This window comes from Scardinius erythrophthalmus (genome assembly GCF_964197995.2).
Source record: "Scardinius erythrophthalmus genome assembly, chromosome: 18".
Taxonomy (NCBI): Eukaryota; Metazoa; Chordata; class Actinopteri; order Cypriniformes; family Leuciscidae; genus Scardinius; species Scardinius erythrophthalmus.
Window position 1 is genome coordinate 16,329,176 of NC_138238.1, and position 13,609 is coordinate 16,342,784.

Below are 13,609 nucleotides of genomic sequence, written 5' to 3' on the forward strand. Positions count from 1 at the left end.
AGGCAATTGCAGAATGATAAGTTCTGTGTAAGTAGTGCAAAGTGCTATTTGAGTTGAGACTATGAGAACTTTCCAAATTGGACACTTATGAGGCTCTGTTTCAGTTACGATGCCGGTGTAGAGGACAGATGCTCTTATAGGCACTAGGCAACGAGACAGCTCACTAAGATTTGGTACAGTCCCAATGTCGTTACAAATGTTGAGCTGCCTCATTTCCTAGAATCTGCTGCAGCGTCCCACAGCATCCAAACTGACATGAAACCTGAGCATGTGTATTGGCAACAACCCCATGTGCCACAAAAACTTGTAGTTGATTTCAGTGGAGCTTAAAAATTAGCATATTGTAATGAAAAGTAGTCAGTTTACCAATCACCTATGGTCATGAGCCATTTCAGACACTTGAACTCACAATCTTGTTCTTTCAGTCACTAACAAGTTTTTAATTGTAGTGACTGTTCTCTAACTCGATTTGGGTGTCTCAGTGGGCAAGTGATGTAATAGGTGTGTGACTGGACACCAACTATCGCAGCAAGACTAGTCTTATTTTTGACCACAGCTCAGATTTAAGCACACTTCGTCTCTACACACAAAGGTGTATTTAAAGCAGACATTGTAACTGGATTAATTAGCAGCTTTGTCTGTTTCTTGTACATTCATTTGGAAAAGCTAAACAAGGATTTACTATTCCAATCAGCCAGTCAGTTTTCCTGTCAATAACTCTTTAGTAATGACCTTGATGAAGGGCTGGGGGAAGGGTACTTCCAAACAGTGAGTAATATTTTATTTATGCTCTTCACTGCTTTGCCTTTGTGTATTTAAATTATTATTTTTTTTTTCAATTTCTAGCTATAGTTACATACAAGTAGTTTTATCTCGTGCCAGCACTGCAGAGACACTCAAAACTGGTCCAACCACACAACCCCCAAATTCTCTCTTCCTCTCAGTCTCTCACTCTCTCTTCTCTCAGTTATGAGCACAATCGCCACATTTACACATAAACGGCATGTCCGTCTCAGTCTCTCTCCCATCCCCCGTGCGAGAGAACTGTAAGCCACATTGCTGCTCGCTGGACGACCGGCCATAAATTAGACTTTTGACAAGCCTGGCTGCATTGTCCTCCCCCCCGCCTAGCCCCTAACCCTGAGCTAACCTACGCGCGGCCTAGAGCTGCCCAGCTGTGGCTTGCTACTCAACATGGCCTTGTCTCTTCCTTCACACAAACATGCACACTATCTCTGTCTGTTATGCTATTTTGCTCATACTCTGCCCATTCTCTTGCCTCCTCTTTGATTGCTGCTCATTATGCATTTGTTCCTCGGCTGAATCAGCTCTTTGACTTGGGCCTGAGCCATGCCCTTGTAATGACACCATGACCGAGTTTTTATACACACATGAAATTGCATATGCAAGCCACACAAAGGGACTTTACAATGACTAAACTTGAGCTTCTATGGGATAAATAGCTCATGATTCATTTGTTATTTCATGTTTGTGCATTAGGGATGTCAAATGCACTTTAATTTGGTCAATATTTTTGTTGATTTGGTCGAATGCATTGTATCTAATAGACATTCAGTGAAAAATTAACACTCGCGCGCACACACACACACGTATATTTTTTATAATTTTTTTATATTTGTTAATATTAATTTTTGAATAATTTAAATAATTAATACAGTATTTATATTAATATTTAGCATTTTTGCTGTGGTATTAAACTATATATTGTTTAATTTAATTAGTTGATATAGTAATATGTAAATGTTTATTTATTTAGATTGTTTATATATTAGGGGTCATATAATGGTACATGCACTTTTACAAGTTGATTGTACTGAAATGTGTGTTGGCAGTGCCTGTACACAACCATCATAAAATGATAAAAATCCATCCAGTGTTTTTTTTTATCTTCTTATATGTTTCCCCCTCTCCTGAATCAAGCTGTTCGATTTTGTGACGTCACAAAATCGACGCCCCTCCCACGATGGTTGATTGACAGCAGCGTTTCAACACAGACCCGCCCTCGTGAGCGAGCGAGCTGTCAATCATAGTCCCCGCCAACCGGTGCGTTCATTCCTGATAGCTGGAGCACTGTGTAGAATGGCGTCTAAGCGATTGTGGTGTTCTTCGGTGTAATGGTAATAACGAACACAGCAGTCATTTTGATGTTCCTAAATCCGTACAGCTGAGCGATCAACATCAATGCTTTCATGTTTGCGCAAATCATTTCACCAGACTGCTTTATAAACGAGGGTCAGTATAAAGCTGGTTTTGCTAAGAAGCTGCTCCTGAAAAAAGGATCTGTACCAACTATTCGTGTTCCTGCTGCACCTCCAGAAGAACTGAAGTGAGTGTAACGTTTTATTAATCTTTATATTAATCTTTATATTAATCTTTGCAAATCGCTTGCTGCATGCTTCACGATGAATGCGGCTATTTTTACACTCGGGGTCTAATTCATAATCCCATGTTTATAATAAACAACGCGTTATGGTTATTGTGTTCAATTGTGTTACAAACGGTGTACGCACAGAACAGAGGGGCGGGGTGAGCAAAGCTCATTATCATTTAAAGACACATGCACTCAAACGGCATGCTGAAAACAGAGCTGTTTTTGACCAGGTAAAATTTGTGTTTTCTTACAATACTAATGAGAATTTTTAATTAAAGTATATTACAGACTTTTAATTTAGACCCTAAAGAATCAAATTAGCTTGTACAAAAATGACATTATATGACCCCTTTAATAACTGTTTTGCTGGCGTATTGATAGCATTTTTTAACTTTATTTAACTAACTTATTAATTGCTGTCATTTGTTATATTTATATTTCAATTATTTAATTTGTTAATATTTATGTTGATATTAAAAGTTTTTGTTGCGTTTTTAAATATTGCATAATTTGTTAGTATGAAATATTTTTGGATTTTAACTGTATTCATATTTTACTTTATAATTGTTAATTTTCATGATCAACTACATGTTGGTATCACAACAATCCTAGTGTGTGTATATCTACACATGCACATCGCTTTCTAGAGATGGCGCATTACTTTTGCCCCTGCATTTGTGACTGTTTGTGTAGGGGATTACAAAGGTGTTATTTGCGTGTTTATTTGCATGTGTGTATATTTGTCCTTTAGACAGAGGCAGCATGGAGGGCTTAGTGGCTGCTGGTGTCAGGGTGGAAGGTCATTATGATGTGGAATGTACCATAGGCGGAGAGGGGAGTGGGCGGATGGAAATATCACAGGGCAAAATACAGCAGGGGAGATGGACCCATACGTGTCCTTCCCTTTCCCCTGGTAATGCCATGACTTCAGACCGCTGTAAACCCTCCAGATAACAACCTCTTATACTAGCAGTATTAATCATTAAACTGTCCTCAGTGTAATGCTATGAACGCATACGCAGTATGATAAATTCTATTCGAAATGACCTCATAAAAGTACAGCTCCCTTACAGCTTCTCTTTTGCCAACATGCTCAGGCCCTTCTTTCACTCCCATCATGCACTCTCGCATCCATCCTCCAGACCAAACAAACCACAGATATTTAAAAGAGCCGTCTAAAGGATGTGTGCCGTGTGCTGGTGTCCCTGAGGAGCGTCCTTGTTTGTGTTTGAATGATCTGAAGAGCTTAAGGCCCCTGGCTGTGAGAGTTTGGGATCGTCCCAAAGAGGAAAGTACAAGGTCCTGAACCAGAACAAGAGAAGCTTGTTGCCCTCTATCTCTCTTGCTTTTGCTTTTTCGCTCTTTATCTTACACCTCTCACTGGAGGTAGCACATTCGTTACGTTCCAGTTGGATCGGGTTCTGACGCGTCTCCCGCAGAGAAGCAGCCCACACAGTTTAGATCAAAACTCTGGGATGATCCTCAAAGCGCATTATTAATCAAACAATACTTGTGCAATACATGCACAAGATCAGCTCATTAGAGAACAGACTAACACTCTTTGCTTTGTTCTGTCTTATTTTGTATGTGATTTTTTGTTTCTTATGATGAAATGAACATGAGAGCTTCAAACAGTCACTTGTAGGACCAAAACAAGCTTTCAAAGCCCCCCCCCCATCTCAGGGTTTGGTTTTCCCTACTCTTCATGTCATCATTTCTCACATGCCTTCGTTCTCACAGCTCACTGACAGATGACTGAACACTATGTTCTAAAGGTTAAACTCATGCTTGAACTCTTGTTCCCACAGACTTGTGGTTCATGAGAGAAGAGACGACGTCCAATGGTCTTCCGTCTGTAGGGCCCTTTCATTTCCGCCATGCAGAAAACGCAGACGGAATTGCAGAATCCAATCATAAAAATGTAATGTACTGTATAACGGGGAATGTCACAGAATTTGGCAACATTTGGATGAATGAATTGAAATTAGGGCTGTACACTTAATCAAATCGATAGATGGACTTGTGTTTATGAATTAAAGTTGGGCCGATAGACAATGCCATCGTCCATCGCGATGGCTGAAAGACATCACAATCCCCCCCCCCATGTTTCCATGGTGACGCGTCATGCTCAATCACCACAGCCAAAATAGCGATGTATGACAGATGTAACGCTTTTATTTCTAAATATTAACAAATTGCTCACCATGTCATCAACTATTTTCTATTCCGATTCTCAAATAAGTGAGTTTTTGTCGTTTAAAAACCTTTTATAAATGATCTCGATCTGTAACGTGAAATGGGCGCCGCCATGTTTGTTTGGGCCGCAATTCAGAGATTCCTGTCTGTTGGATTTATTACAGCACGTGAATTCATCAGTTTCTCCCGAAATACATGAAAGTAAGTTGCCGGTGAACTGGGAAAAGAATAGAGTAAACTTTATAGTTACTTACACTGTGTATCTGATATAAATAAAACATCGGCAAATATATTTGAATGGATTGTTATTGCTGCTTCCATAGACACCATTGTGTATTTTACAAACTATAAATGTATTGTTTTGCTATAAATTATATTTATTTAAATGTCTGAAACCTAAAATAAACATTATGTGGTTAAAAACACTGAATAGTTGTGATATATGACAAGTGCTGAGCGCGTCCGTCTTTGGCTCAGCGCCACTGTAAGCTGGAGAAACTGGAAGAACTGGTTGAGGAACGACCACTCCCTGAGAGGACAGGGACCTTTCTGGAAATTAACATTTGAACTCTCTCTTGTGAAACTAGGACCATCATTCGAGACGCAAGTCTCACCTAAGCAATCCTAATCTACATTTCTTCCCCTCTTCCCCCATCTCTCATGCTGAGATCACCAAAATTCACCCAAGAATCTTTATGGTTTAATGATTATCATACAGTATAACACGTTTGGTATCATTTGAAATGTCTCAGTGTGACTGGTACAAATGTCTAATACCCAAAGACGTAAAACAAAAGGTAATGAGGTTTTTAAGAGTTTATAGATAACTGGCACACAGAGGAGGGTGGGTCTCTAGGCAAATGGTCTCCTACTCCCAAAAGGTGTCAACTCTGAATGTAAATTCCCATTGTTAACAGATGTTTCCATGTGAAAGAAGTTTCTGTCTATATAATGAAATGTAACTAGAGGATCAGGACGATTCTGTAACCCAGATCAGCCTGTGATGCGAAGTGTAAGCAAACTTTGCGTCATGTATTTAATAATGTGAGGGTATTGAATCTTCTCTCTTTATTCCAGATCATTTGATGTTTTGTATCTATCATCTTTGAACTGATTATGAAATTGACCTGCTACATTTACCTGACATAATAAATTGTAAACATTGATTTTATTCTAACGGACTTCTGCAGAGGCAGTCTTTTGTCACACACTGTCGTACTGAGACAACTTGGTTTCAATAAAAGCAGTTTTTGGACTAACAAGAAATTTTGAGTTCTAAAACTTAAACTTAAAGGATGCTTTTAGTACAATGACCAAAAGTCATATTAAAAGTCACATCATTTTATCTTCTTTGACCACTTTAAGCTTTCTGGGAAAGAGATTTGGTGTCCCAGAACCTGCCTCTGATTAGATGTAAATAATTACACAAATAATTACACCATGTGTGCTTTCATGTTTTTTTTTTTTTTATGTGGCATATGTGTGATAAAGTTCATAGGGGCGTGTGCGCAAGGCTTGTTACACGTGGAGGTGTAGCGGCATGTAATCACAAGCGCAAATCAAAATAAAAAGCAACTAAATCACTTGGAGAGGGACAGACAGACTGTGTTTTATATAGAGCACTTTACAACTCCTCACTGTAAAAGCAGGCTTCATTCAAACACAAGCCTCTGATTGGCTGCCAGTTGGGAATGTTTGCTGCTTGTCTCAGTGTGTTTATGTGAAAGCTGCTGAGTGTGGTAGAGGATCTGCAGCCAGGATTTAGGAAACGTTTGATGTTGCTGTGCACATTCATTATGAAGCTCAGCACATTCGTTGTGTGTGAGGTTAGTATGGTTCATATAATCAACTGCAGAGAACATCAGATAGTGTCTACTCGTTGTAGTTGTGCTGCTTTTGTTTTATGTGTGTGATTCAAATTTAGAACTGCTTCATGCAAATCTGTAACATTGCTTTGCTTTATGTGTTGTTGATATTTATAGCTGTTCATTGTCCCCAAAATGAAAGAAATCAGACTTTTGGATTCTTGTAAGTTCTGAAGAAAACATGTACAGGCAGAAAGCAAGGCAGGACATGTAGAGAACAACAGGCCCAAAATAGAACAGCCTGCCTATGTAATTAAACACAGTATGAGAAATCTTTAAACATGCACATTTACAGCAGACATAGACATTATGAAATTTCACAAACTATATTTTCCATTATATTTACATTTTTGCAATTTCTCTTAGCCACTTTGTCCCAAGTTAATTTTTAATTGCCTTCTAGTTTTTTTTTAGCAGTTCACTTAAATCATTCAGTAGCATGACATGAATTTAGAAAATTTCAATATTCTCCATGTAGTCTCTCAATTCACTTTTTCCCAGCCATTGACTGAATTTTCCATAATCCTTCCTTCCTTCCTTCCTTCCTTCCTTCCTTCCTTCCTTCCTTCCTTCCTTCCTTCCTTCCTTCCTTCCTTCCTTCCTTCCTTCCTTCCTTCCTTCCTTCCTTCCTTCCTTCCTTCCTTCCTTCCTTCCTTCCTTCCTTCCTTCCTTCCTTCCTTCCTTCCTTCCTTCCTTCCTTCCTTCCTTCCTTCCTTCCTTCCTTCCTTCCTTCAATGTGAACTGCCCACATAAAACTACAAAAAACAAACAAACATGAAGGCACAGTGGACTGTCTCATATCTCGTACCTGGACATGGCAGGATAGGATGAATTTGGATGTCAGATAAATACACCCTACTCCCTGATGGAGACAGCATGAGGATTTATTTCAGCGATCAGAGAGCTCATACTGTTGGCTTTCAACTTGGTGGCTTTAGATCTGTTATCTATATCTAGTGAGCATCCATGCCAGGGCTGTAATTAAAACAAGGTCTCTATTGGCAATTTGAGACGAAGCTTTTTAAAGAAAGAGCCCCTACGTTTTCCCTCCTATTCTTCCCAAAGGAAGCTAAACTTTCTCTGAATCTGGCATCTAGACTACACTGCTGAATAGACAAAGTACCACACTTCTCTCACTTCTCTTCTCTTAATATAGATACATTTTAATAATTGTATGACTTATTGGGACTGGGCAATGCAGTGGATTGGCCATGATGTCATATAAACCTAAAAAATGGAAATGTACACTATGTTGTAATAATTTGTATATTTCAGAGTTATTATATTTATTACTATTAATATGTAATTTATATTATTTATTTACATTTATGTTTTATAGGCAATGCTTATAATTATATAAATTGAGTCATAAGTTACAATGGGCCACTTTCGGCGGAAACTAATTTTTATTTTGGACAAACACTTAATTTTTGACTGGTTTCAGTTTTATTCTAGGCTTTCAAATAATGTTATGCAAGTTCAGTTCATTACATTACCTAAAGGACGTAATTCGGTGTCCATATCTGTTAGTTAGCTAGAAATCATAATGCTACAATAATAAAAATTTATTAAATATATTTACTATATTATAAATGCTATTTAGCTTAAACTTTTATTGCTTATTTAATGTTCTGTTCAAAAGTATATTTATTACTATTAATATGCACTTACTTAAGTAAAGTGTTTATGTACATTTAGATTATATATTCTATTTAAATAGATCAAACCCCGTTATTATTTATTTATTTTAAATAATAATAATAATAACAGGTACAAAGAATGTGAAGAACTTGCATGAAGAATGTGAAGAATTGTAAAGAAACTGCTAAAAAATAGCTGATTATTGTAACATCTAAAAATACATATTTGTGTGTATGTATATATGTATGTGTGCATGTGTTTGTTTGTTTGTTTGTTTGTTTGTTTGTTTATTTATTTATTTAGCTAAGTGCTGTCTAATAAGTGCAAGTTTGTAATAACTATGCCTGGAGCTTTTCAGTAGCCTACTTCTGCTATCTGCAAAGCTGCTTTTAAAGTATGTTTTTAGTAAAGTAAAAATATTACTGTATTAGTTGTAAAGTGTTTTCAGTCATACTGCACTTGCTCTTCAAGTGTGGGAGTTTGCAGTAACTCCTTTGAGCAAACAGATGGTCTGATCTCTGACCTGAGCTAATCAGGCACAAATTTGGCATGTCAAAAACCTGTCTTCAAGTCCTGCGCCTCCAATGCTATTTACATACTCCCCAAGCCCAGATTTTCCCTTTTTGTCTTTAGTCCGCGTGACATCCGAGTTCATCCATCCTCTTTTAAATTGAAACATTACGACATCACCCCCTCCCTTCAAAACGGTCTTGTTGAAATCAGATTAGATAACAAGATTAACCCCAGAGGTTTAGACCTGCCGCCTAGCAGTGCTAGTCACAAAAAAAAAGAAAAAAAAAAAGGAATGTGTGTTTTTGAGAGCAATTTTTTAACTTCAAGTTCTTACCCTTGCCTTATAATTTTGTGATGACAATGCTCCGCTGATTTGAGACATTTCAGGAATGTACATGTTAATACCTGTTGCAGCCACTGGAATTCAACAAGATGACAGTAGAAGAAGATGTACCAACCCATTTTTAGAAATGGGTGCAGCAGTGCTTGGCTAACAGTTTTCTGTGTTTTTCCTGTAAACAGCCTATTCGCTGTGGGGATGGTATAGGGATGAGGGAGATTAGCTTTCCATCAAGACGAAGTAGTGGGGAAGAAGAGGAGAAGCCTAGGGCGGTTGCTTTTCTTTGTTAGGCTTTCTGCTGTGTGGCCTTTCCTGTTTGGTTTCCATATACTGCATTTGAACCCCTCTCAACAAACCTCTTTTGATTTCTTGCAGGACGACAGCCTGCAGTTCCAGTGGTCCCAGGCTTGGGGAAATTATTAACCAGAAACAAAGCACAACAGGACACTGGTAGGTTCTGTGGCCTTCCCTCTTGTTCAGTAGCTGAATATGCACTATGTGACATGCTCCATCAAAAAGAGACATGAGTTGCTATTGGCCACTATTGATTGCTTTGGGTTTTGTTGTTTTTGATAAAACAAAATTCATTCCATGTACCTTCATATCTGTTACTTTGCTAAAACTCATATGAAAGTTATATTGTTCTCATGTATATTGTTAAATACATGCACAATATTATAAATAGGTTATATTTTATTATCTGAACGTTTTTTTATGTCTTAATATTTTGAATGTACACTACCTTTCAAAAGTTTGGGGTCAGTCAAAAAGGAGATTTTTTTGAAGGAAAGTAATACCTTAATTCAGCAAGGATACATTAAGTTGTACATGCGTGACAGTAAAGACATTTATAATGTAAAAAAAATCAGATAAGCCTTTTTAACTTTTCTATTCATCAAAATAGTGCAAAGTCTACAAAAACTACAAAATATTCATCAAGAAAAAATTAAGCAGCACAACCATTCCAATTGTGATAATTATAAAAAAAGACAATTATCACTAATTCCTTATAATAAAATGATTTCTGAGGGATCAATGGGTAATGGCTGATGAAAATCTGTGCCATTATGAACATAAATCACACATTAATCTCGAAATGTGGTTCTGATTCAGAATGACACAAAATGTTTCATGCAGATTGTGTCCCTGAGTAACATATAGTCTACTTCTGTGAGACTTCCTTGGCTCAGCTTGGCTACCAAATAGGGTCAATGCGATGGCTTCGGGAAAAATGTATTCTTGTGATCATTTTTTTTATGACAGTTGTGGGAGTGGAGGCTTGGTGTTCAAAATGCCTTGGTAAAAAATGGCATCTAGTCTAGCCATTCTTAAGAAGGAAATAGGAGACGCACATTCTCTGAATTCCAGCCTACTGTACATCTGGCTGAAAAATGTGCCCCTTCCCAGCAACAAGAGTTTATAATACCTCCAAATTGAATTCAACACCCTTTGAGCGCACTTGCCAACTTTGATTTGTATTCATGTAGAGTATGTGATATGCATTTTTCAGCAGGTTATCCCAGTATGACAGATGTCCTGTAATGGGTTCTCATGTTGAAAAATAGCTACGGTATAATTTAGAATAGGAGGTGTTTTCTACACCTGTTTGCAGCTAGATCGTCCTCTACTGAAGCTTAGCTATGTCACAAATGAAAACAGAACTCCTCTTTCTTGCTGTCTCTCTACTGTCCCACAGGCAGCTGCTGTAGATGAAGTATAATTGCAGTGTAATCCTGGCACTAGTCCCAGGGCTTTAGAAAAAAAGAAAAAGTTGACTAGATAATACCAGCTGTTTGCTGTTCCACAGATGTTGGAGAGAGCACCGTAACAAAATATATCAGTTTCCACAAAATTGTTAAGCAGCACAACTATTTTCAACATTGATAATAATAATGAATGTTTCTTGAGCATCAAATCAGCATGTTAGAATGATTTCTGAAGTATATGAAACTGAACAAAGCAGTAATGGCTGCCATTACAATCAGCTTTGCCATTACATTTTAAAATCTTAGGGATGCACCGATATGGACATTTTGTCTGATACTGATAACCGATAATTCTTTATATTTGAAAGCTGATAATCGGTATATTGGCTGATAAACCTAAATCTAAATTTTTAAATAATTTTTGAGAGCCTTATTACAAAAAAAAAAAAAAAATCCTCACCATTAAAAGCCATGTCCCAAACACACAATTATAATGTTCTCATTATAATTTAATGTAGCCTATATGACAGACTTGCGCAGCACGTTGAACATGGAATTTTCTTTTTTCTAAAGTGATTCCAATCATATTTCAAACAATTCAAAACCATCATATGCTTCTGAAGGGTCTCAGCTGAAGCAAATAATCCATTATTTATCTGCTTTAATATATCTGCTAAATTTTCTTATCGAGCTGATAACGATAACATTAAAGCTCCAATATGTAACAATTTTTTACCACAAGAGGGCGCAGTTTCCAACAATAACAAAGGCGAAGCTTGATGACGCAATGAAGGAGGTGACGATGGGAGATGTCGTTTTTAATGCGTTTTCACCATCTAGCGATGTATCTAAATGGAATTAATGAATCATGATCACGGATGAGGTAATTTATTCGTTTTTGTATTACCTGTATGTCTGATCGTATTATTTTATGTCATCATAATTAATGAACTGCAAGGAACATGAAATGTAATGTTATATTATCCCGTTACAACTTACAGCTATTTGTCATTAATTCATATCTATTAAAATCATATTTACTGTAACTATTACGTTACTTGTACAATAAAAAAAAAAAATTATTTGCTTACCTGTCTATCAATACACTCGCGAGAGCAGAGTCTCTGTCAAGTCCAAGATTGTGGCGCAGCTCTCTCCATCTCGAAAACGCCTGGCCGATATTTATCCGGGTTTTCTTCCTCCGTTTGTCACACAGTCTGCGTGTATCCGAATATGGACACTTTCGTTTTGTTGGCACTTCAATACTCGCCAAAGAGTAATCGTGATCCATAACAGCTATAACCATACAGTCTATGGCAATAACGCTATAACCATGATATAGCCTGATATAGCCTAATGCATCTCTATAAAATAGTTATTTTAAATTGTAATATATGTATATATATATATATATATATATATATATATATATATATATATATATATATATATATATATATATATATATATATTTATATTTATATTTATATTTTATATTACACTAGTACAATTTTACTCCAGTTTTGATCAAATAAATGCAGCCTTGGTGAACATAAGAGATGTCTTTCAAAAACATACAGAATATTACTGACCCCAAACTTATGATTCGTAGTGCATATGTATTTACTTGTGTGTATGCAAGTTAGGCATACAGCATATAAATCATATATACTAAGTTTGATTTTACAGGCTACTAACAATCCAGTCTACACTAAGGGGTTTGTTGACTGCTCACATACACTGGTTCATGCTACATGCCCCAGTTTTTAGGGTAAAACCAAACAATCCAAGTGCACTGTTTTGGTTAAATTGAAAAATCACTGTCGAAAACAAGGCACACATTTAGAAAAGCAGGGTAACATACAGATGCAAAATTAATGGGTAGCCGTGAAGTTTCCAGTACATAAAACACTAGCTTAGGCCAGAATGATTTACCTTGTTGGTTTATGCTGTTTTGGTATTAATAGTCTAGCAAGTGGGCTAACCCTAACTCTTTCCCAGAAGTGGTGACACTGGTTGAAAAGGGAACTTGCTGGTTAAACTAGTTAGAAAAGTCTGTTTGGGGCATCAGTATCCAAAACATGACACATGTTTCTGAACAGCTGTGGTGGTGTTCTCTTTCTATTTTGTTTGAAATTCTGAAATTGGTGTTGCAGAAAAGAAACCAGAGCCAAATGTGATATGCATTTTCTTTGGCGGACTCTCAATGAGTAAGAGGCCCTGTACCTGTGTTATAGGGCTTCACGCTTTGGGGTTAGAGGGGAATTGGGGGAGCTAGAGTTTACTGTATATATATATTTTTTCAGTTACAGTCTAACGTTCTTAACACCTCATAAATTGCACCTGCTGCGACGCCACCGAGGCCTGATGAACTTCAAGCACGCTGAGGGGAAGTGAAGTAAGCAGTGAGATCTGTGTGGGATATTGCTTTTCCGTGACTCCCCGTCTCTTTCCTTGAGTTGCCTCCTTTCAAAATGAGAGTGGTCTTAAGATTGGATATAGATCTCACAAATTGCCTAGTTTGGACACAGTGAAAACAAAGCGGAGTCAGTAAATCAGTAAGTTCTGTGTGTCCACCAAAGCCTTATATATATATGTATGTATGTATGTATGTATGTATGTATGTATGTATGTATGTATGTATGTGTGTATGTGTGTATGTGTGTATGTGTGTATGTGTGTATTCCATGTGTGTATGTATGTATGTATGTATTCCATGTGTGTATGTATGTATGTATGTATTCCATGTATGTATGTATGTATGTATGTATGTATGTATGTATGTATGTATGTATGTATGTATGTATGTATGTATTCCATGTGTATGTGTCCATATAATCCACCAAATGAGTTTTTTTGTCTTGAGCTTAGTAATAAAAAAATTAAATAATAATTAAGAAGTATGAAAATAATTGTCAATTCTACCAAAATAATCAGATGTGTTAACTGAATTTTG

At 37.0% G+C, this 13,609-nt stretch overlaps 1 protein-coding gene across 1 annotated transcript in view; it reads left to right on the plus strand.

Annotated features, from left to right (window-relative positions):
- The window catches only part of thrab (thyroid hormone receptor alpha b), a 158,234-nt gene that overhangs the window by 60,052 nt on the left and 84,573 nt on the right, over window positions 1–13,609 (plus strand). Inside the window, exon 2 of the mRNA XM_081393434.1 lies at window positions 9,323–9,397. The gene's annotated coding sequence lies outside the window, so the exon portion shown is untranslated. The remainder of the gene's footprint in view (window positions 1–9,322; window positions 9,398–13,609) is intronic.